The 21,228-nt window shown below is 39.7% G+C and overlaps 1 protein-coding gene across 5 annotated transcripts in view; it reads right to left on the bottom strand.

The window, feature by feature from the left end:
* Window positions 1–21,228, bottom strand: part of LRFN2 (leucine rich repeat and fibronectin type III domain containing 2) — a 158,090-nt gene that overhangs the window by 73,837 nt on the left and 63,025 nt on the right. For 4 of the 5 annotated variants that reach the window (XM_051782883.1, XM_051782881.1, XM_051782885.1 and 1 more), the window contains one exon: window positions 4,180–4,408. The exons of the other annotated variant lie outside the window; for it this stretch is intronic. The gene's annotated coding sequence lies outside the window, so the exon portion shown is untranslated. The remainder of the gene's footprint in view (window positions 1–4,179; window positions 4,409–21,228) is intronic. 5 annotated transcript variants of the gene reach the window in all.

Raw genomic sequence — 21,228 nt, forward strand, 5'->3', positions numbered from 1 at the left:
AAAACACTCTTGCCACACTATCATGTATTCCATTTACTTCCCTTTTAAGAGAGAGGGGAGAAGGTTATTTTAGAAATACTTTAGAGTAATAAAATCTTTATTACTACAATTTTTTTGTATCTCTTATGCCTGTGAAGCCATAAGTTGATTCAGTTATGCCCACAGTTCTGGGAGTGATAGAAAGTCGGTACTTACGGATTTTGTACACCTCTAAATATTACTTTAGCTAGAGTGTCTACTATTGGGGGGTGTGGTGTGCAGTTTTAGGGTCATATAGCTCACAACTTGACACAAATGAAAAAACACATGCTGGGTATATCACAGCCTCACAGTCCCTCTTTCCAATGGGACACAGCAGGTGTTTCTGATTATGTTGACTTTCGAGGCAACAAATCTAAACAGGGATTGAATTGAAACCTGTTACTGTAAATGAAAGATATGAAAGGTTGAGAAGGAAAATCTGCCAGGAGCAGAGAAGAATATAAACACACACAAATATAGCTTTGGGATCTTTTGAAATCTACATGAGTAACACAGATACTTTTTAAGCATTATTAATATTTAAATACTCAACAGTGTATTTGGAACAGCATCTTCTTGCATTAAATTCCAAACATGCACAGTTGTCCAGTTTATCTATTTACTGTGCAATGAGCCAAATAAATATCTCTGCCATTTCAGCTGAAAACTTGCTTTTTATTCATTGAAGCAATACTTGCATTATTATGGAAGAAGCACCATATTCCTTCTACCACTCCTATCTTCCACTGCTGCTGGCACAGAGATGACCAAAAAAAAAAAAAAAGCAATATGCTCAGCTATACGAGCCACTATTGTTATGAGAAGAGAGTAAAATCCTATTCTGCTTTGTTCATCAACAAACCTGTCAGCTAAATGTTGATTGAGCTACCTTCTCTGGTAGTGGCACAAGAGAAACAGAGGAATCCTGGTGCAATTTTCTAAGTCTGAGGTAGCAGTGCTGGTAGTTAGAAAAATCACTGTGTAACTGTATAAATGAAACAAATTTGCTCAGGAAGTCACAGAGAGAAAAAATATGGAACCGCACTTTGTCATTTTGACAATTGCTTTCCTTCTATAACTTCACTTTGAAAGAGAAACCAACATCATTTGCAATAAGATATCTGCTTTCTCAGCTGACACCAGCCTGCTGAATAGCAGAATGACAAATATCTCTGTGGTTATTTAATTATTTAGGGCATAATATGCTATTTTATTTGACAATCTGTTTGCTTTGTGGATAAACTGTAATGCTGAGCAATTTTTCCTTATGAAGGAACAAGATTATCTGCTCATTAAATAGCCTCATTGGCCCAATAGCATAGTGACGCTACAAATAGAAACTATTTCTATGGAAAGAATGGAGCAGAGATGCCTGGAAGTTACAGAAAATACAAGAGACAACTCCTTGCAGTGAGTGAGGGGAAGGAAAGCCTTGGGGACTTGCAGCTGCAGGGTTGCCTGTATGGGCAAGGAAGTCAGGCTGCCAGGCAGATACAGAGGTGAAGATCAGCTTTCCCTTTTTGGCTGGTTGTTTTGATTTGGCCTCAAGGGGTGGGGTCCAAAGTGGCAACACTGTTGCCCTTGTTTCCCCCTGGGAAGTAAACCAGACCAACAAGTGCACCTACAGACATTCCTTAGCTGCCTCTCAACTTGAGAATCATAGGGCTACCAACATCAAGGCTGTTTATGGTTATGGTGAATCCTCTTATGCCCCTTCTAGGAAACCTGGGTGCTTAATTACCACTCTGAAGTGCCTGTACACAAATGCCACACAGCATGGGGAATAAACAAGAAGAATTAGAAGTGTGAAAGCTCACATGACTGGAACATTGTTATGGATGACTGTGTACTTTTTAGAAAGGACAGGTAAGGGACGTAAGGTGGTGGAGTTGCTCTTTATGTGAGACAGACAAAAAAGTTGAGAACTTATTGGCTAGTATGGGTAAAACTCTTGTGGGTGTTTATTAAAGGCCACCTGATCAGGAGGAGGAAGTTGATGAGGTTTTCTATAGGCAGCTGGAAATAGCCTTGTAGTCACAAGCCCTTTTTCTCCTGGGGAACTTCAACCACCCTAATATTTGTTGGAGGGACAAAAAGGCTCATTACACACAGTGGATGTTGTCTACCTCGACTTTGGCAAAGCATTTGAGACTGTCTCCCATAAGGTCCCCATAGGCAAGCTCAGGAAATGTGGGTTAGATGAATGGACAATGAGGTGGATCAAGAACTGGATGAATAGCAGAGCTCAGAGGGTTGTGATTAATGGAGTAGAATCCAGTTGGAGGCCTATTGTCAGTGGTGTTCCCCAGGGATCAATACTGGGTCCAGTCTTATTCAACTTGTTTATCAGTGACCTGGACGAAGGGATAGAGTGTATCCTCAGCAAGTTTTTTGATGATATAAACAGGGGGGGAGTGGCTTATACACCTGAAGGTTGTGCTGCCATGCAGTGGGACCTTAATAGGCTGGAGAGCTGGTCAGAGAGAAACCTGAGGAGGTTCAACAAGGGCAGGTGCAGGGTCATGCACCTGGGGAAGAATAACCCCATGTACCAGTTTAGGTTTAGGGTTGACCTACTAGAGAGCAATTCTGCTGAAAAGGACCTGTCTTGGTGGATGACAAGTTGACTATGGTCTGGCAGTGTGCCCTTGCAACCAGGAAGGCCAATGGTATCCTGAGGTGCATCAGGAAGAGTGTGGCCGAGGGGTTGAAGAAGGTGATCTTGCACCTCTACTCAGCCCTAGTGAGGCCACATATGGATCACTGTATTCGGTTCTTGGCTCCTCAGTACAAGAAAGACAAGGAGCTACTGGAGAGGGCCACAAAGATGATGAGCAGTCTGAAGCATCTCTCTTATGAGGAGAGATTGCAGAAGCTGGGCCTGTTTAGTGTAGAGAAGAGAACATAGAGGGGATCTCATTAATACATATAAATATCTCAAAGGTTGGTGCCAAGAGGATGGTGACAGACTCTTTTCAGTGCTGTCCAGTGACAGGACAAGGAGCAATGGACATAAACTAAAACATAAGAAGTTCCACCTCAACACGAAGAAGAATTTCTTTGCATTGCGGGTGGCAGAGCACTGGAACAGGTTGCCCAGGTAGATCATGGAGTTTCCTTCTCTGGAGACATTCAAAACCTACCTGGATGCATTCCTGTGTAACCTGCTCCAGGTGATCCTGCCTTGGCAGAGGGGTTGGACTAGATGATCTCCAGAGGTGCCTTCCAGCCCCAACAATTCTGTGATTTTGTGGTTGACTTAATTGGCTTACAGACCCTGGGTGACAATAGTTGAATTATGATAATATACAACCAGAACAAAATCAACAAGCCTTGTTGTGATTTCCAGCTGTACCAGTTGGTGTTTTGATCCAGAATGCCAAAGAGATACAGAAGGTTCATCTTTCCTAACTTGATTCCATCAGATGAAAATGCTCCAGAGTTTATGAAGTTATATAAGTGAGGACAGCAGGCATGATGCTTTGACATGGTGCTTTGATTTTGCTGGGCCTGAATTCTGCACAGTGATAATAACAAGCTCTAAGCTATCAAACAGTGCTTTCCATTTTAATATGGTCAAATAGTTTCACAGAGCTCTGCCATCAACAGCATTTTACAGATGAAAAAGCACAGAGAAGTATATTTCTTGGAGCTGTGTAAGAAACCAGTAACATATCTGAAAGTAATACCTGGCTTTACAATCTCCTAGTCTAACACTCTAAACTACTATTTTACCCTAGAGATAAGAACATGAATAAAAAACTTTTTCATAACACCAGCAGCATAGTTTACATCACCTATATCAGAAAACAATAATGACAGGAGATCATTTTAAAAACTGACTGTTTTGGGCAGCCTAAGATTTTATCTGAACAGTGCTATGCCAAATGGCAAACTGAATATCACAGGAGCTAATGGACATATGAGAGCTAGACCTTGTATCCTGCTTTAGATGAAAGGTCCAGATGAAAGAACCACCTCATCCATTTTCAGTATCTTATAGTGGTCAAAACGTTTAGGGAGGAACAGAGCAAGCATTTATCAATATTTTTCTAGAATATTCTCAGAAGACCCAAGACTTTGTAAATTATGAACTTTCTGAGACAAAAGATGTGGTTTGTATTTAATAGCCCAGTGGCAAGGAGTGCCACACCTTACCTGAAAGCTGAAGAAGGAGCTCTATTAGTTTATTCTGAACACGAATACCTGAGTGGCAGTTGATGCCTCATAATACATGTATAGGAAGAAACACGAATAATTTCTCAATCACTCTCTCCATTTCCAGGAAAGAAACTGAGATTTTTCTCATTTTCTAGTCTTCTGTCACCAAGGTCACACCAAGTCCATGCTGACTGCTGTTAGTGCTGGGAGAGGTCCACAGACAGTCCTGTGAAAGGAGGGACTGAGATTCAGTAAAATATCACAGGCCTTGTCCCATATGACTTTTTTGGGAATTTTACTACTTGGATTGGCTGACATGGTGTTTATAAAGCATACACAGTCCATTTGCCTTTTTAATCAAGTATTTTTAGACCTTTAAATTTTTTTTAAGGTTAAGATGGTGAACATAATTTCAATAAGGGGCTTTCAAAAAGAGTGTCTGTTGGCCCTGCAGGGTCTTTTAAGCCCTTCAGCTATGTTTATGGATGTGATGCTGCAATGTCATTCAGAAACAGTCCAGCTCAGGCTCAAGGACAAGGGTAACATAGCGTTTTACATAGGCTAATGCACCTGGGCTTATAAGATTATTTGGCCAAATAAAACACTGTGATAGCCCAGTGGCATTGTTCCCAGGCCAGAGTTAGTCTCACAATCTTTGAAGGGCATTTCTCTGTACGGAGCGACAAGACCATCCTAAATCCTTTGATGTGTCAGTATGTGTATCACTGCCTAACTAAGCTCTTGTCTAGATTAAAAGCAAAACTTGTTTTTCAGGAACACATGGAAGTTTTCCAGGTCTTAGTTTGCCTGTCTGCATTAAATTGCCAAAACCATATATGTGGCATGCTTTAGTATGGAAGGGATTTCTAAGTATACAATCCCATTGGTCATAATTAGCAATATAATGCCTAATGATCATTAGTCAAAAGAGGTCTTCAGTTGCTTGATTTTCATCCAAAACCTGTTGATTAGTAATCCCCTGTAACTGCGCCATAACACTCTACTGAAGCATTGAAGAGAAACTTGGCCTGAATTTAATCATTTGATTAGCATTCATTCAAGCAAAACATTCCCTTTTGTAGAGAGCAAGCATATTTCTACCTTTTGCTAGCTTTTGACAAGAGGCAGGTGTATTAAGCATAGGAAATTTATACAGTACAGAGTGGTTTTAGACCAAGCACATGGAAAAATACATTTTTCCTTGACAACTGTGACACTTCCTAGTACATTGGTAAGGTATCACTGAGCTGTCATCAGCTGTGCTCTCAGATGGGAGGGAAATGGTGCACACATAGAAAAGCAAAAAAAAAATAAAGGAAGAGAAGAAAAACACTTAAAATATAATTACAGATATATTATCTAAAATTAATCACAGGAATATTGTTGCTGTCATGTTGCAGTTTTTTGTGATAAGCAAACATCCAGCAAGGTTAAATTGCATTGTTTCTTCAAGAAAACATGGATCAATGTAACAGCTACTAAGATGTTGATTTTGCGCCTATGTCTTCTCTACTGAAACCTTGGGAACCTCTTGGAGTGCATTGCATCTAATCAAACTGCCTAAATTAGTCAGCAGCAGCTACTCTCAGTAACCACAGATGCACATAAACCCCTGGAAGACAATTCACATTTCAGAAGCTGGATCAACACACACATATGCAGGACATTGGACAGTGAAATAATTTATGCCGAGAGTAGAGAAAATCCCTTTCAGTTTAAATACACTGAAATGCTACTTTCTGCTCCAGATCACATTGACAGCTTCCCTTTGATGGGACTGGCTGTGACTTTCGACCCCTGTACACTTTTCTGAATTGTATCAAACAAGATGCATCTCATTTTCTGCTTCCTTCAACAGCTGTATTTCCTGGCCAGTCTTAGAGTACTTTACATTGGTCTCTACACTACCTACTTTTAGCCAACATTTTACACCATACAACATGATACTACTATTTTTGCCTCACGGATTATTGCTTTTCAGTCATGCCATATTAATGAATCTTCTCTCTCTCTTGGGAGTATTTGGAGAAATTAAAAGTATAGTTAGAGGCTGGGTGAAAGTTTCCACCTTCTGCCACCCACCCCAGGGTCTAACAACTTTTTGACCAATTCTTGACATCTCTTGGAAACTTCAAATAAATCTCTGAATCCATAAGGCAAGGTTAAAAATGTACCCAGCAACTCAATATGCAAGGAACTACTTCCACTACAGACAGTGGCTACTTATATCTGTACGAATTTTTGTTTCTTCTACACCTTCCTATCTGATGAGTTAGGAGGGAATTTTTTACTCTTAATGTTCTTCCTCAGTTGATGTCCATAAGGGATCACAGCCTCTGAAGCTTCCCTGCTGGAAGCAGATATGTTGTATTGTCAGCAGATTACGGGACAGGAGTTTTCTTGTTTGGCAGTTCTAAGTCCCTTCTGGCTATGAAAAGAGGTGACAGCAATAACTAGGATGAAAAGGAAGATTAATGGTGTGTATAACACTGTAGAAATAAGAAATAATCATACTTTGCAGGAAGGAGCTTTCCAGAGGAAATGGCTCAGGAGCAGAGCCAGTAACATCTATAACTAGTCATTTAGCCAGTTCGTGCAACCACCTGATAAACTTCATGCAGTTCCCTGATTATAGTTATCTTCTGACAAGAACACCACACAAAGCAGGGAGTTCATGATCAATGTCTGGCAGGCACAGGGCCCATTTTATCAAGCAAAACAACTTCTTTTGCAGACCTATATTTATAACTTTGATTAATTTCCATTTATTTTCCACAATTTATGCATTATGGATTGAAAGGAACAGGTACAATAAATACCAGTGAAGCATCTGTTAGCTCTCTAATCTTCATTAAGTTTCAAATAAGTTCTAACAGACACAAACAGAGAAATTAGCATTTAATTCATATTAACTCTTTCACAAATAAAACCTTTCACAAAGAAATTTTGTGCCTAGGCTAAGATTCAGTTCACTAGGTCTTGTGAATGCTTTTTAGAGTTTTAATGTCCAAAGAGCATCCTGCCTTTTGCTCACAAAAATATACATGACAAGAACATTAGAAGGGAAGGTGGCATGGCAAAGGCAATGAAGAAGAAACAATATGTGAAAAAAAAATCTCTTCATTATACCAGTTGCTAACAGGAAAACCACTTTATCATGGGATATAAATGGGATTTGCCATGACGAAGTCTTCTTACAGAAGAGCTTCTAATTTGGTGGACAACAGCACTGTGAGTTACATATCTTTCCCGGTAACCTTCTGTGAAAGAGCACAAGCATCAGAAAGACTCTGTGTGCTTGCCTAGTTTTGAAGAGGTAAATAATGTTCTGGATGCCCGTGTCCAAGTTATGCCTGTGCCAATGAGTTCTTAGGTGCTGTTCAGCAACTTTCCTGACAAAGATTTCTGTGAGTGCTCATGGTGGTTTTAACATTTTCTGATCATTCAACATGGCATTTGGTGATTCTGTTTCTAGAAGTGCTGACATCTTCTGTCTACAACTAAAACCAATGAATCTGTGCCCTCAAACAACAAATTTATATAAACTGTAAGGGGATAAACTGAAAGCAAAGTGTTCCAAAAATTAAAAAATGCCTATAACAATTAATTTTCATTGCCATAACTCATGTCTTAAAGGGTAAAAGGAGAGTAATGGAGGATGATAGCGTGAATTGGATTTGAGGCAGATAGTTATGGCACCTAGTGGGGAATTGAAGGGTACAGTTAGGTCCTTTTCTATACTATTCAACCCCTATTCTTCTCTTTGGTAAAATCTAGTGATGTATCACCTAAGGTGGAAGACAACAGAGCTCCAGAAGGGAGAGAAAAGTATGCCTAAATACACCTTTACTGGGTTATACGAATAGTTTGTGGAGATGTAGTCCTGACATTTTAGAGATCAGGAAACATACTTACAATATCTTTTCAGCTTTGATCACAGCCCTGATGTCCAGAGTGCGAGGAGACCCTCTTTAACAGCCATGAACCAAAAAAAAGAAATACAAGAGAAAAATCTTCCTTCCCTTAACTACAGAGTGAAAGTCACTTGGCAGAAAGAAAAATTTCCTTGTGGTATCCAGAGGTCATAAAGCAGAAACATCAGTCTTTGCTGAAGTTCACTAGGGTCTACAGAAATCTTTTCACAGCTGTCTTTGAGTTGTATTAGCAGTCATGATCACAGTTGAAGTCTTTTTATTGAGTGAGCATGACATGCAATTGCTGCAGTGTATCTCCCTTAGCAATTGACAAAGAAGGACATTTTCATATGGCCATTCCTTCTGTCAGATAGTTTGGACTAATATGTCTCCACTAATACCTGTGTCCTCCTTACAAAAGAAAATGTTTCCCCCCTCCCTAGACACCATGAAGCATCTGTAAATTTGATGAGATGCAGTTATTTTCATAAATCAGCAAACCAATCAATCTTCTAAGTGGCCTTGGTTTATTTTTCTTTTCTGATCTTCTGCATCTCCTAGTGGCTATTCAATGGTCCTTATGAGCCAGCCTGTGGTCCTCAGCACTCTGTGAAGTAGAAATGTGCCCCACCTATGCAGCTATCTATGCACACAATGCAGATTAATCACTTTGTGTTTTTCTCCCAGCAAACAGAGTTTGAGCCGATTTTCTGTACAGACCTGAGTCATATCAAGTCCTGGAACCGCTTAAAATCAGGAATGTCCTGCCTCAATATGGGAAAAATCTCATTATCTAAAAGGGACAACTGTGTGTCCTCAATTCCTATGAAAACACAGTCACCCGTAGAAGGTGTTGCCTCTATAACTGTAGATAAATTTTGGGTTTGTGCAGGAGATTTCAATTGATGGAAATTGATCAATCCTTTTTTTTCTATGTAAACATCAATAGTAAGGTTTGAAATACACAAGTCCGTGAAGCTTTTACTGTTGATTTCAAATACCCCACCAGTTTTCCCCTCAATGATGACTTTGGAAATTTGAAAATGTGAAAATGATTGCTAAAAATGGCCTGACACAGGGTATAACTTTGCACGTGTATTTTTGTGAAATATTGCACCTGTGTCCTTTACATTTGCTTTCAGCAAATCTTCTTGAAAATTAACTCTCAGTACAACTTTTTTTTTCTCTGACTTAAATATTTATCATGTCAGCACATTCTCCTGTTATTCTTGTTTCTGGTCATATCTTTGATTAAATTCCTAGGTTAATTTATAGGAATGGCACAGCAAACCTGGCAGCCATAATCCTTTTAGTAGTTCAATATGTTTATGAGGGTTGAAGAATGTTAAATGTGGCAGTTTAAATGCTAAGCTGAGTAATCAGTTCATTAGGAATTTGCTCAATGTGTTTGCCATCTGCAGCTGAAGCATCAAAACTGGACTCAGATAATTCACCAGACAGTTTAATGTATGAACAAGATAAACTCCTCAAACATTGATTGACAAACCCTGGAATTTTGTTAGCAGAGTTAAGTGCATATTCACACCCACATCCATGGATAACTTATTCACTTTCATCATAGAGGAACAGCAATACAAATGTATGTAGCAGTCAGGTCAGGTATGCACAACTCCACCTCCAACATCCTGACACAGGACAGCCTCAGTCAGCAAAGCCAGGCTTCAGGGGATCGAGGAGGAATGTGAATGTGAATTTCCATCACAGCTATGGAAACCTTTCAGTTGATTGCTATGGGGACCATACCACACCTGCGTGATACGCTGGCAGACTGAAATACACATGACTCTGTGGTGGCCTGTATTTCTGTCTGGAGGAACCACATTCCCCATTGCAGCAAAATCCTGTTGCCTTCTTGAAGCTATTTCAGCCTTTTGAAATCAAACTTCATTTAGTGCTGTCCCATTCTTCTCTTCTGCTCTACCCATTCCACAGCCTGAATGCAGTTTGTTGTTTTTATTTTTAACTCCCATACATGTAATTCCTCTAATTGACCCTTATCTCACTCTCCACTGAAAACTTTATCTCTGCTAAGGTTAAAAACAACCACAACCATCAATAATTCAACAAAACTCAGAAACAAATTACTCAAATTTCACCCAAGCTCCCATGCTAATATATTTTTTCTGACTGAGTTTATACCTTTAGACATTTCTAACTCCTAAGATACATGGAATAGAGCAATTTAGGGGGAGTTCAAATCCCTGGTTTTATGTCTGATCTGATAGTCTCCAGATGCACCATACAGCCCCAATATGACAAACACCCTTGCTTAGGCAGCAAGAGGAATTTGCTTAGATCAGTTACAGTGTGAAGAAAATGGTCAGAAAATGCTGAACCACCCCAGACTCCATGGTTTCCTGAGCATCTACATGTTTTTTTCAGTAAAGGAAGGTGTCTCTATCACAGTAATGAATTATAGACTTTTCCTGTCAGTGCCTAAGATGTCTGTGAGGATAAACCTGAAGCAGCACCTCCTCCTCCAGCACTCCATTAGCATTCACTCAGTTCCTTCCTAGCATCCTATTAAATGCAGAAGCAATTCATGAAGCCCTGAGTATTTCACTGATCAAAAATCTCTTGAGGCTCTGCTTCTGCAACAAAAATTTGTGTAAGGAGAGAAAGGAGGGCAGAGGAGAAACAGCGCAGCAAAACCCTCTATCAAGGCTTGGCATGATAAACAAACCTGTGAAGGAAGGGTGTGCTGTGGGGAGAGGGAGGGGTGAAGTGATTATGTGGCAGAGAATAATCTTCTTCCACAAAATGCCTCTGGGACAGAGGAAACAAGAAAACATGAGAATCCCGCCAGTACACACAATGACCCTTCAAAGCACCATGGGGAACCCACTGATGAAGCACTGCTCTCTAATGCCTCCTGCCAACTCAGTGTTTGCCAAATCCCATTTGCTTCTAATCACTCACAGACAGTTGCTTGGCCTTAATCTGCTCCCTCTTTTTCTGGCACAGAGTTGGAGTTAGGCTGCAGAAGCTTGCTTGGTGCTAGTGTGTGAAAGGACTGTGACTATCTTCATGGTCCACAGAGAAATAAAAATGCTGACTGTCCTGCCTTGATGGTTGGCTTGGACAAGTCCTGGAGAAGCAGGTGGGTAGCAGGATGGGCATGTGGACCTGCCTGATATTATTATAAGGGTTACTCTTATAGGAAGAGTCATCATCATCATCATGGCTAGGCTTCGCAAATGAAGATTTGGAAAGGGCTCTACACACTTAGGATATGGGACCTGATGGGATTCATCCAAGAATTCTCAAAGAGCTAGCTGATGTCATCGTAAAATCTCTCTTGATGATTTTCTAATGGTTGTGGGAATCCAGAGAGATCCCAGCTGACTGGAAGTTGGTAAACATTGCTCCAGTTTTCAGGAAGAGCAAGAAGCAGGACCCCAGAAACTACAGGCCTGTCAGTCTCACTTCAGTGCCTGGAAAAGTTATGGAGGAGATTATTCTAGGAAGTATTGAAAAACACTTGAAAGACAATGCAGTCATTGGTCGCAGCCAGCACGGCTTCCTGAGAGGAAAGTCCTGCTTATCAAAACTGATTTCCTTTCATGACAAGGTAACCCACCTAGCTGATCAAGGGAAGCCAGTTGATGTAATCTTTTTGGATTTCAGTAAAGCTTTTGATACTGTCTCTCACAGGATCCTTCTGGGCAGAATGTCCAGTGCACAGCTGGATAAACACACCATGTCATGGGTGAGCAATTGGCTCGTGGGTCAAGCACAGAGGATAATGGTGAATGTGGTAACATCAGACTGGCCTTTCAGAGGCAATTCCAGTTTTCTGGAAGATCCTTCATGGCACAGCAAGCACAAAGAGAAAAGAGAGTCCTTATAGGTTCTAATGACCCAGACAAAACACCAAGGCAAACCTAATCTGGATCTGAGCAGTGTTTGCCACTCTCTGTAAGACCAGCTGATCATTGCATACACCTTTCTTCAACCCTTAAATTAGGGTAATACTTAAGGACAAAGAATTGCTTTCTGACCCTCCCCTCCATACCTTCAGCAGCAGAAGCAATCAGCTGGCACTCTGAAGCACAGCGACTGATTGCATTTTGCATGCATAATGGTGGCTGTTATTATTGGTAAGAACAACAGTTTTACAGTTCAACAAATGTGTCTTAATCATTTTCTGCTTATGTAACACACCATGTACAAGTATTAATGCAATCAAGTGCACTCCAAATACTAACCACAGAAGTATTGCCTGCAGTGTTCTTTTACTTGATAAACTGTTACTGAATCTAAAGGTCTGGATAGAAAATCACTGTGCAGAAACTGGGTGATTTGAGAGAATTGGTCAGGTGTTTAGATGTTTCAGAGGTAAAGTAATCCTCAATAATTATGGATTTAAGATCTAGTTTAAGAAAAATGAAAGAAAATTCCTCCTGTGTCCCTGATCTCTTTTGCCACTGGGCCGTCAGGATTACTTGCACTGATTTCTGTCTTGTTATTTTGAATTTAAAATCTTGTAACAGCAGATGAAGCCTGTATGCAGCAATAATCTTATCTACCCTGGAGAAAAGGGAAAAAAAAAGGGGGGGAAAGCTATGTGTGTAGATATAGGGATTTTGCTTCTCATGCTCATAAATTAATTATACCAGTACCCTCTTTAGCACTGAGGAGAACAGCTACAGACTGTTGTACATCTGTACTGCTGAGCTCCCTCATCCTTTCAACAGAGTAGATTCTTCTCAGCTACATACTGAGAGAATCTTGTGACCCCTACACACCTGAGTGATTGTCTGGGAGAGTGCACAAGCCAAATCCTCTCAGGGGATCTTTCTAGCAATGTGACAGGATGAACAATTAGATCTGGATGCCCAGGAACCTTTTCTTGCACTTTTTAAAATCCTAAACTATAATAATCGCAGCATTGCTGAACCAAATTTGCTTAAGATATAGTATTTTAAATTAGGGATTGCTAGCAAACTGAAAATAAATGTTACTTTTAAAATAGTACTACTACGAGATGCACTTACTTTCATCAGTGAACATGTCGTTTCATCTTTCCTTAATGTGAAGGAGGGAGAACAACAAACTCACTCAGTTCCCAAAAGGCCTCTGATAATTCATTTCTAACTTGGAAGTATCTGGGGGGGCTTAACAGTCCTTGCTACAGCATTTTTCATATTTACATATTATTGCAAGATAAACCTTGAAATGATGATATCATTTACCAAAGGCAAATGTCACCTTGGCTTTTTGATAGAGCATTGGTCAATTTGCACAGTTCAGGTAAAGTGTACAGAAGCATTCCTATTGTCTGGTTCTTCTCCTAACCAGGCTTTGGACTAGAAGAGTTTTGTTTGTCTCTGTTCTTGGTTCTGACTCTTCTCTGCATGAAATCAAAATGAGGTATTTTTCTATGAATTGTTTGGTGACTGGGACTAAGAAAATATCATCAATCCATGTGCCATGGACCATTCAATTGGTTTGTAACCAAGATTTTAGACCCAGAAAACCCACTGAGCATATCCCTACTGCTAACTTAAGCATAATAAAGAACTTTTTAACCTATGAGACTATGCAAGGCCATTCTGGTTGGTTTCCTGCCAACAACATGTGAGGTTTGCTCAGGCCCTTTAACTAAATTTTAAGACAGTCATTGTCATGGCACTGGTGAGCAAGTTTCTGCAGTCACTGTTTCAAAGGCAGAAAAGAATAAGTTGCCCTTCATTGAACACTACAGCAAACTGAGCAAATGGGAGCAGAGTCAGAACTGAGACCAGCAGGCATGCCTTCTGGTCTTCTCCTTGCTCTAAGTAATGCTTAATGCTTAATGGCATAGACAACCCCAGGAGTTGAGCCATGCATTTCCCCAGGCTCAAGTAGGTACTGGAAGGAAAGTCCAGACATCCACCGTGCTCTTGACAACTTATTCTGTCTAAATATTATAATGATTATTCCCAAGATTTTATATTATTTTTCATGGCAGAAAAATGAGCAATTTGATTTTCTTACTGCTGGGATCAAACAGCCAAAGATAAAGATAAAGCCTGTGGCGTTATGATATAAATACATATGAATAAATTACAGTAGGACAAGGAAGACAAAGAATGTCTTCTTCTTAGTGGCACTCAACACCAGAATGACCTTCCTATGTTAGAGTTTCAAAGTTTGAAGAATTACATTACACTCGTGCTCTCTCAGCTGCTAAGAATATTTTTACCCCTCTACTGGGGGTCTCATGACTTTCTCTATAATGGCAGGTTATTGACAGATATCAGAAACAATAAAAACAAAGGTATCTTGCACTGGGGGATGTGAAATTCCAAGAAGCAGATTATGCAAAAATAAGTCTTTTTTCAGTGTCTTGTGGGAGTCAGGATATGTATGACTGGCTTTATCTCCTGAGGATGATATAAAGGTTTGGCTTTCACAAGTTTGAGAATCATAAATCTAGATGTTTCTATAGCAGAAAATGCAGCACAGAAAATAGCAACATCCACAAAAATACAGAGCAGTCCCTCAACATTTAACCATGCATAGCAACAACACATACCATTATGACAGCCAATAAAGAATAGAGTACCCAGATGAATGGGGTATATTTTTGGATTTGCATGTTAAATGTATTAACAGTACAGCCCGGACCACAGCCAGGATGTTAAGGGTCACAAAAGGGAATTACTGTGCAGTTGATAATGGCAAAGATGAACAACTCAGTGCATGGGGGATCATATATGCATAGTGTCCCGATCATTACCATTCTGGATCAAAAAAATTAGCATTTGCAAAGAAAAGAGTAGTGTCTTCTGAGTTTCCAGCATCTAAATTCTTCTGTTTAACAAATTCTCTTAGATCTGTCTTGGTTACAAAATTTGTATGGGTACAAAAGACAGGTAAAGTAGAATTACATAAGTGACAGCTTATCTGAATGAATCTGAACCTCTTGACTGGAGAGATGTTTGCTTTATGAAAGGGAAAATTTACTTTGTGTTGTCTTCAGCTAGCAGAAGGAAAAAGGAAAAAAAAAGAGATGCAAGTACAGAAGAACTGTGGGAAGGGAGAAATAGTGGAAGTCACAGTAATTGGATGTAGCTGCTTTACCAAAGTACTGAACAAATGAGCTGGAAAATATCCCGTGTTCAAACATAGTGGTACTTCATTCTCCTGCAGCAGCGGGCAGAGTGAAGGGCCAGAGACATTTTCTCTGCAAAATCCACCATTAAGATATGTGCTGTATGCTGTGTGGCACCTCACTATTTACTTCAGGTTGTTGATGCCAGCCAAGTGTGTTGGACCGTATGCATTGCTGCAGGTTAAGAATCCCTCCAAGTACTGATCAGGATTTTTCCAGTGACTGAATCTATGGTAAATCATCTGCACAATATGGGCCTCATTTTTCCCCAGATGTGAAAAATTAATAAACTCTTGTCATTTTATCAAATTGACAGAGTTAAAATTGGTCGGCAAAAACCAGCACAAAACCTTACTCCTTGGACAAATAGTTTTTCACCTAACTAATCTGTCCAATTTCTCTGGAATTGGATATTTAATTATTCTCTAAAACTGTAATATTTACACGGTATTTTGGAAGAAATTTTAATGATACCCTCTTATAAGTCTCAACATTGATTTTTTTTCTAAAGAGACATGACTTTTATTAGCCAGAAAAAACTTAATAGTTAATCATGGTACTGGAAGGGATTCTGTGTCCCTACTTTGTGAACTGTATTCACAAGAGGACATGAAGATGGAAGAGAATTATGCCATCTGAGGTTTTGCCTGACATGGTTTGAAAATAGAGTTCAATTCTGAGATGAAAATCTGGTATGCTGTAAGTTGCTTTATAACCCCAAAATTGCAAAGAAGTCAGAATGTTAGGAGTATTTATAGAGTTAAAATTAAAAAAGTCATCATTAGAAATATTGAAACATAAGCAAACTTGATCATCTAGAAATGCTGGTTTTTAAAGATTAATCTGAAATACCTTTTTCCAAATTACCTCAAACTTGATTTTTACAGCATTTAAAAAAGAGACAAAACACTAACTGTTGGAAAAACTTCTACAGTTCTCATTTAGCTTGACTGTAAATGAGTGCTGTAGATGACTGAGGTAGCAATTCAATTAGGAATCCAGAAAACATTGGTTTATTGCTATAATTGCTCTTATTATGGTTCAACCTAAAACTTTCCAAGATCAAAATGTCAGAGTGTTAGGGTCTATCCAAACATCTAATACACTCATCTAAAGAAGCTGCTAATCTAAATAGGCAAAATACTAGAAGGGAAACAGAAATATTAGCCAATATTATTTTGAATGCAAAGAGCATGTAACACTAAGAGGAAGCAAAATGCCAAGGCTACTCAAGAAATCAGTGTCAGAGCCAGGAATTGTTCTGACACCCTGAGAGCGTATTCAGTGCAAAAGCATCCTTGTCCTCTGAAGAGTTATGATACAAAGAAGTTATTCTGTGTGATGAAAAAGGAAAAACAGAGGCTGTGTCTGTATACCACTCCAGATCCAGGATTAGTTTCTTACAGTAATGAGATGGCTAAGTAATTCCACAGGATTTCACCAAAGTAATCAAGTCCAGACATTCAGCCTTAAGACAGTGATGGAGCCAAAGTCTTTGCTGTTATCAATGCACATAGTTAAACAGCAAGAAAGTAATTTGAAAAGTGCCTTCTGCTAGAGCTGCCACAATTCTTCCTGAAGCATGCCCTGGCTAGAAGTGCATTTGAGACAGTAGGAGTATTAAGATCCTTCCTGGTAAAAAGTTGCCAGTGATGCTGGTGTGTATGTGCCCTTGGAATGCCCAGGCTGTCAGCTGCAGCAGCTGCTGCTTCATTCATTATACATGAGGAGTCACAGGCAGCGTGAAGCACTGAAATTAATCCTGACAGAGTCATGAATAAAATGTAAATATATCTTGAGAAGGAAACATTTGCAAGGGAATTAAAAATAAAAAAAAAAAAAAGAAAGAAAGAAAAAGGAAAAAAAAGGAGGAAAAAAGGGGGAAACCGATCAATTGTAGGAATGTAGAAGAATGAAGCCATACAGTCTGCAGGGTGAACACCTGTGTCTTCTTGCCTCATTTCATGCCACCAGGAAGCAGACTCCAGGACTTCTAGCACACAACACAGTGTGGCAGCTGCCTGGGAATATAAACATAGCCTCTCAACCCCCCAACCCCCCCCCCCCCAAAAAAATAAACAAACCCACAACCAACAAAAAACTCTCCAAAACAAATAAACACACACCCTCACCCTCCCCAAAACCAAAAGAAAAAAAACCAAGCCAACAAAAAAGCCCAACAAAACCCCATGTGTGACTAGGGAGTTTTAAACCCAAATGAATTGTGGAACTTGCCTTGAGAGAAACAGAATACGGCTTGCTCTGTGGATGGATTTGGCAGAAAAGGGAAAAGGTAGTATCCACTTGGCTTTTAGCCATGTCTTCCTATTATCTCAGTGCCTAGTTAAAAAGTGCTGCCAGTTTTGTTTGGAGCTTTAAGACAAGTCTGTTTCTGACTGCTACATCTTTCAATAGCAGTGACCGTATGAGTTCTTCTAGGTTGTCTGCCCAGCAAAGCAGCCAATTAAATCACTTTTGGTAGAACTATGTAATCCAGCTGGGAGGGGGTTAACTCCTGGAGAAGCCCAGGCTACACTGACTATCATATGACTGTTCACATTGCCTGGTAGCCATCAAGTTTCTTCACATCACCCTGCCTTATCTGGTTTTACAATCCATCAAATGATATTAATCTGCTTCACTGGGGGATGACAAAGAATTATATGATTCTGGATTCTTGATAAAACATTGTTCTCTAGATGCAAAGACTGAATATAACACTGATTTTTCACAGCCTCTTTCATCCCCTGTGGTTTTAAAACTGCAGGTCAAATATTGCTCTCAGCTACACCCAGGCAATTCCAACCAATTTCAGTTGCAGGCAGGACAAAAGGCTGAATATGCAGGGCTCAATCTAACATCACCACAATTTGTGTATGTATGTTTGTGGAGGAACCACAAAAGCCTCTCTCTGACAGCAATAGTACCTACCCAGTGGGGTGTAGGAGAGAGAAATGAAGAATCGTTTTCCCAGTGGAAACTACAGTGAGAATTTTAAGCAGGGAGAATGTAATTACCTGAAATGGAATCGTACATTATACCCATCACACCATTCCACATAAAAATTTAAAGCACGATTTGCAACCGAGAAAGCTGAGGTGAATTTCTGAGTTTCATTAATTTGGTTCCTCTGTTTTAGCACAGTGCTGCTCATGAGAGGCAGATTGACCTGCATGGAGAACCAGAACCACCTTCTCCATGCCCTTACCTGGAGGGAGAAGCTGGTAGGTGTGTTGTACCTTTTCCTGAAAGGACTTCAGCTACAGATCCTCCATTATAATCTTTGTACTGCTTTTACCCAACACAGATATTTTATCTATACATTAATGGATTCATATATGTAACTAAACCACAGTTCCTAACTCCGTCTATTACATGGCACTGGATGCCTCAAAATCCCTAAGGCTCTTATCCTTCCAATGAATCCCTCCTGAGACACAGTGACAATTTTAAAGGCAAGAACTGAGGCTCAGAAAAACTGAGAGAAGAATTCATCTGACTTTAGAAGTCTAAAATGTAGGTGTCTGCACTTAAGCTAGAAAAAAAGGCTTTTCTGTAAGTCATGAGGCAAAAAGAGGTGCTTATAGGGCTGAACTGCTCTAAGTGTCTGTTTTAGGAAGGAGTTGACCATTCCCTGGAAATGCCTGCTTTCTTTCTTTGTCTGTAAGGAAAGGTTACATAATAGCCCTGTTATTTAGACCTATGCAGTCTAAAAAGAAATCCATAGTGGAATAGGGAATTGAAACCATGTCTCCTAATTCATATACAAATTTCTTGAGCAGAGAGCCATGATCCTATTCCTGAAACAATTATAGCAAAATCTTAAAAAATATAGTCCTGCTAGGAAAATTGCCTTCAGCCCTTTGCAGATGTTGTGTCCCATGAGGGAATGGGTAATTCTACGTCATCTCCCACCACATTTTCAAAGAAACAGTGAGACCTACACTGTGTTGCTGAGCAGAGGAGCATTGTGCCTCCAGTGGTTCAGCAGATGAAGTTTCCATATTAAGAAGATAAAGCTGAATCTCAGAGAATTTCCACCTGACTAAACAAAGGAATTGAGCTAGACTGGTGAGTGTCTATAGACTTGTGGGTCACTTTACTCGTGCTTATCATTGTATAACAGAGGAATTTATTTTACTTATAATACTTATTTAATTATGAAACAAATAGACAAAATAATAATAACCAAAACCTTGGTACTAGCTGACCGTGGCACCAATTAGTAAAGAAGGAAAATTGCCTACATACAACTTCAGTATGGAGAAGGAAAATATTAGGGGGAGCCTAGTCTTCTAATATGTCCAAGAAAGTAACTGAGAAGACAGCACCAAGCTCTTTATTGAGAAGCAGGATGGAACAACAAAAAAGAAAATTGTCATAAATTAAACCAGGAGAGCTTCTAGTTGGGTATAAGAAGAAACTTGTTCACAATGAGGACAGCCGGTCAAGCATTGGAGCGGTCTCCATATTTGGAATTTTTCAAGACCTGACTGAATAAAGATCTGGTTAAGCTGGTCCAGCCTCACAGCTGACTCCATTTTGAGCAAGAGGTTGGTCAAAAGACCTCCTGAGTTCCAAGCTCCCTTGCAAAACATACTATTCTGTGATTGAAATTTCATGTGGAGTAAATACAGATCTACAACAGTGGCCTTCTCAATCCTTTGTGTGATGTGTGCAGCAGTGGGGAGTAGAAATTCTCATTGTATTTTTGCAGTTTTGCGGCCTAAAAGTTTGTTCAGCCAGAGTAACGAAAATTAGCTTGAGAAATCTTTGCAGCACATGAGAGGCTAAAGAGGTGGCTGCTGTGATGATGAAGGTAGAGGCTGTGACTTTTGTCCCCAGTGCCCCAAGCTGCAGACAGCACAGTTTATAATAGAAGGATCTGGCCTTAACTTTCCATACAGAAAGCTAGCAGTGTACTTTGCAACAGCTTAATCATGTTTACCAAGTGCTTTCAATAAAAGAATTTTACTTTCCCTCTATGGAACAATGCCCTATCCTAAAAAAACCCCACCAAAACATAACAATAATGAATTCCCTAAACATCCAGAATTTTAATCAAAAAATCACCTAAGGTTTCCTTTGGGCATTTCTAGCTCACAGTGGTCCCTGAAGAAAAGGAAATAATCTATAATTTTTTCTTAAGTGTATCACTCTGGTTTCATGGGAAATTACAGGAATCACTTGGATGAAAAAGCAAAACAAGTTATGTCAGCATTTGATATGGAACTGGATTCCTAAATCACGGAGTCACTGAGCCCAAGTCCATGGGGTCCTTTACTCTTGCCAAGTCCAAACAAGCACAGACCAACCAGTCTTGTACCTGCAAAATAGTTGCAAAAAGCTTTGAATCTGTTGCTCTCTAGAGATGGCTTTGCATTACTACTCCTTCCTGTTTTAATAGTGCTTTTTACATTGAGGCTTAAATCACTTGGTTGGCCAGCAGGTCATCCGCAGGAAATACAGAAGGCCCATTCACACCTCTTGGGGCTTTTTTTTTTGTAACTGCTTTAACTGGAAAAAAGAGTCTACATTGTACTCTTTCTCAAGTTGTACCTCTTGGCTTTCAAGAGGAGGAAAATTCTTCTAGAAGATATAACTCTGCACAGCTGAAGGACAAGTCATAAAGCCATTGAAACGGAAAATTAGAAAGCAGTATACATAGGCTCTTTGGAGGAAAATAGGTCTTCCCTGCTATAGTGAGCATGAATAAACAATAAAAAATCATGTCAATAAGGAAAATACTTGCTAGAGAAGGTCTTCCCCCATCAATTACAAAGATTTCATTTGGAGGCAGTAGTGCGCTGAGAATTAACCTTGCCAGACTCTTTGTATGTGTTAATATCCTATGGGATATGTTGCTACATTTTTTCCCCTAAAATAATGGATAATGTATCTTGTCTAATGATAAATATAGAACAGATATAGGAGTAGGGAAGACCACATAAAGAAGCTGGAAGACCAGGAACTGTCTTGTCAACTTCTGTTAAAGATGCAAGGTGTCAGCCA

The sequence above is a fragment of the Manacus candei genome, unplaced genomic scaffold (genome assembly GCF_025592945.1).
Source record: "Manacus candei isolate 608988 ecotype Guabito, Panama unplaced genomic scaffold, ASM2559294v1 h1tg000017l, whole genome shotgun sequence".
In the NCBI taxonomy this organism is placed as follows: Eukaryota; Metazoa; Chordata; class Aves; order Passeriformes; family Pipridae; genus Manacus; species Manacus candei.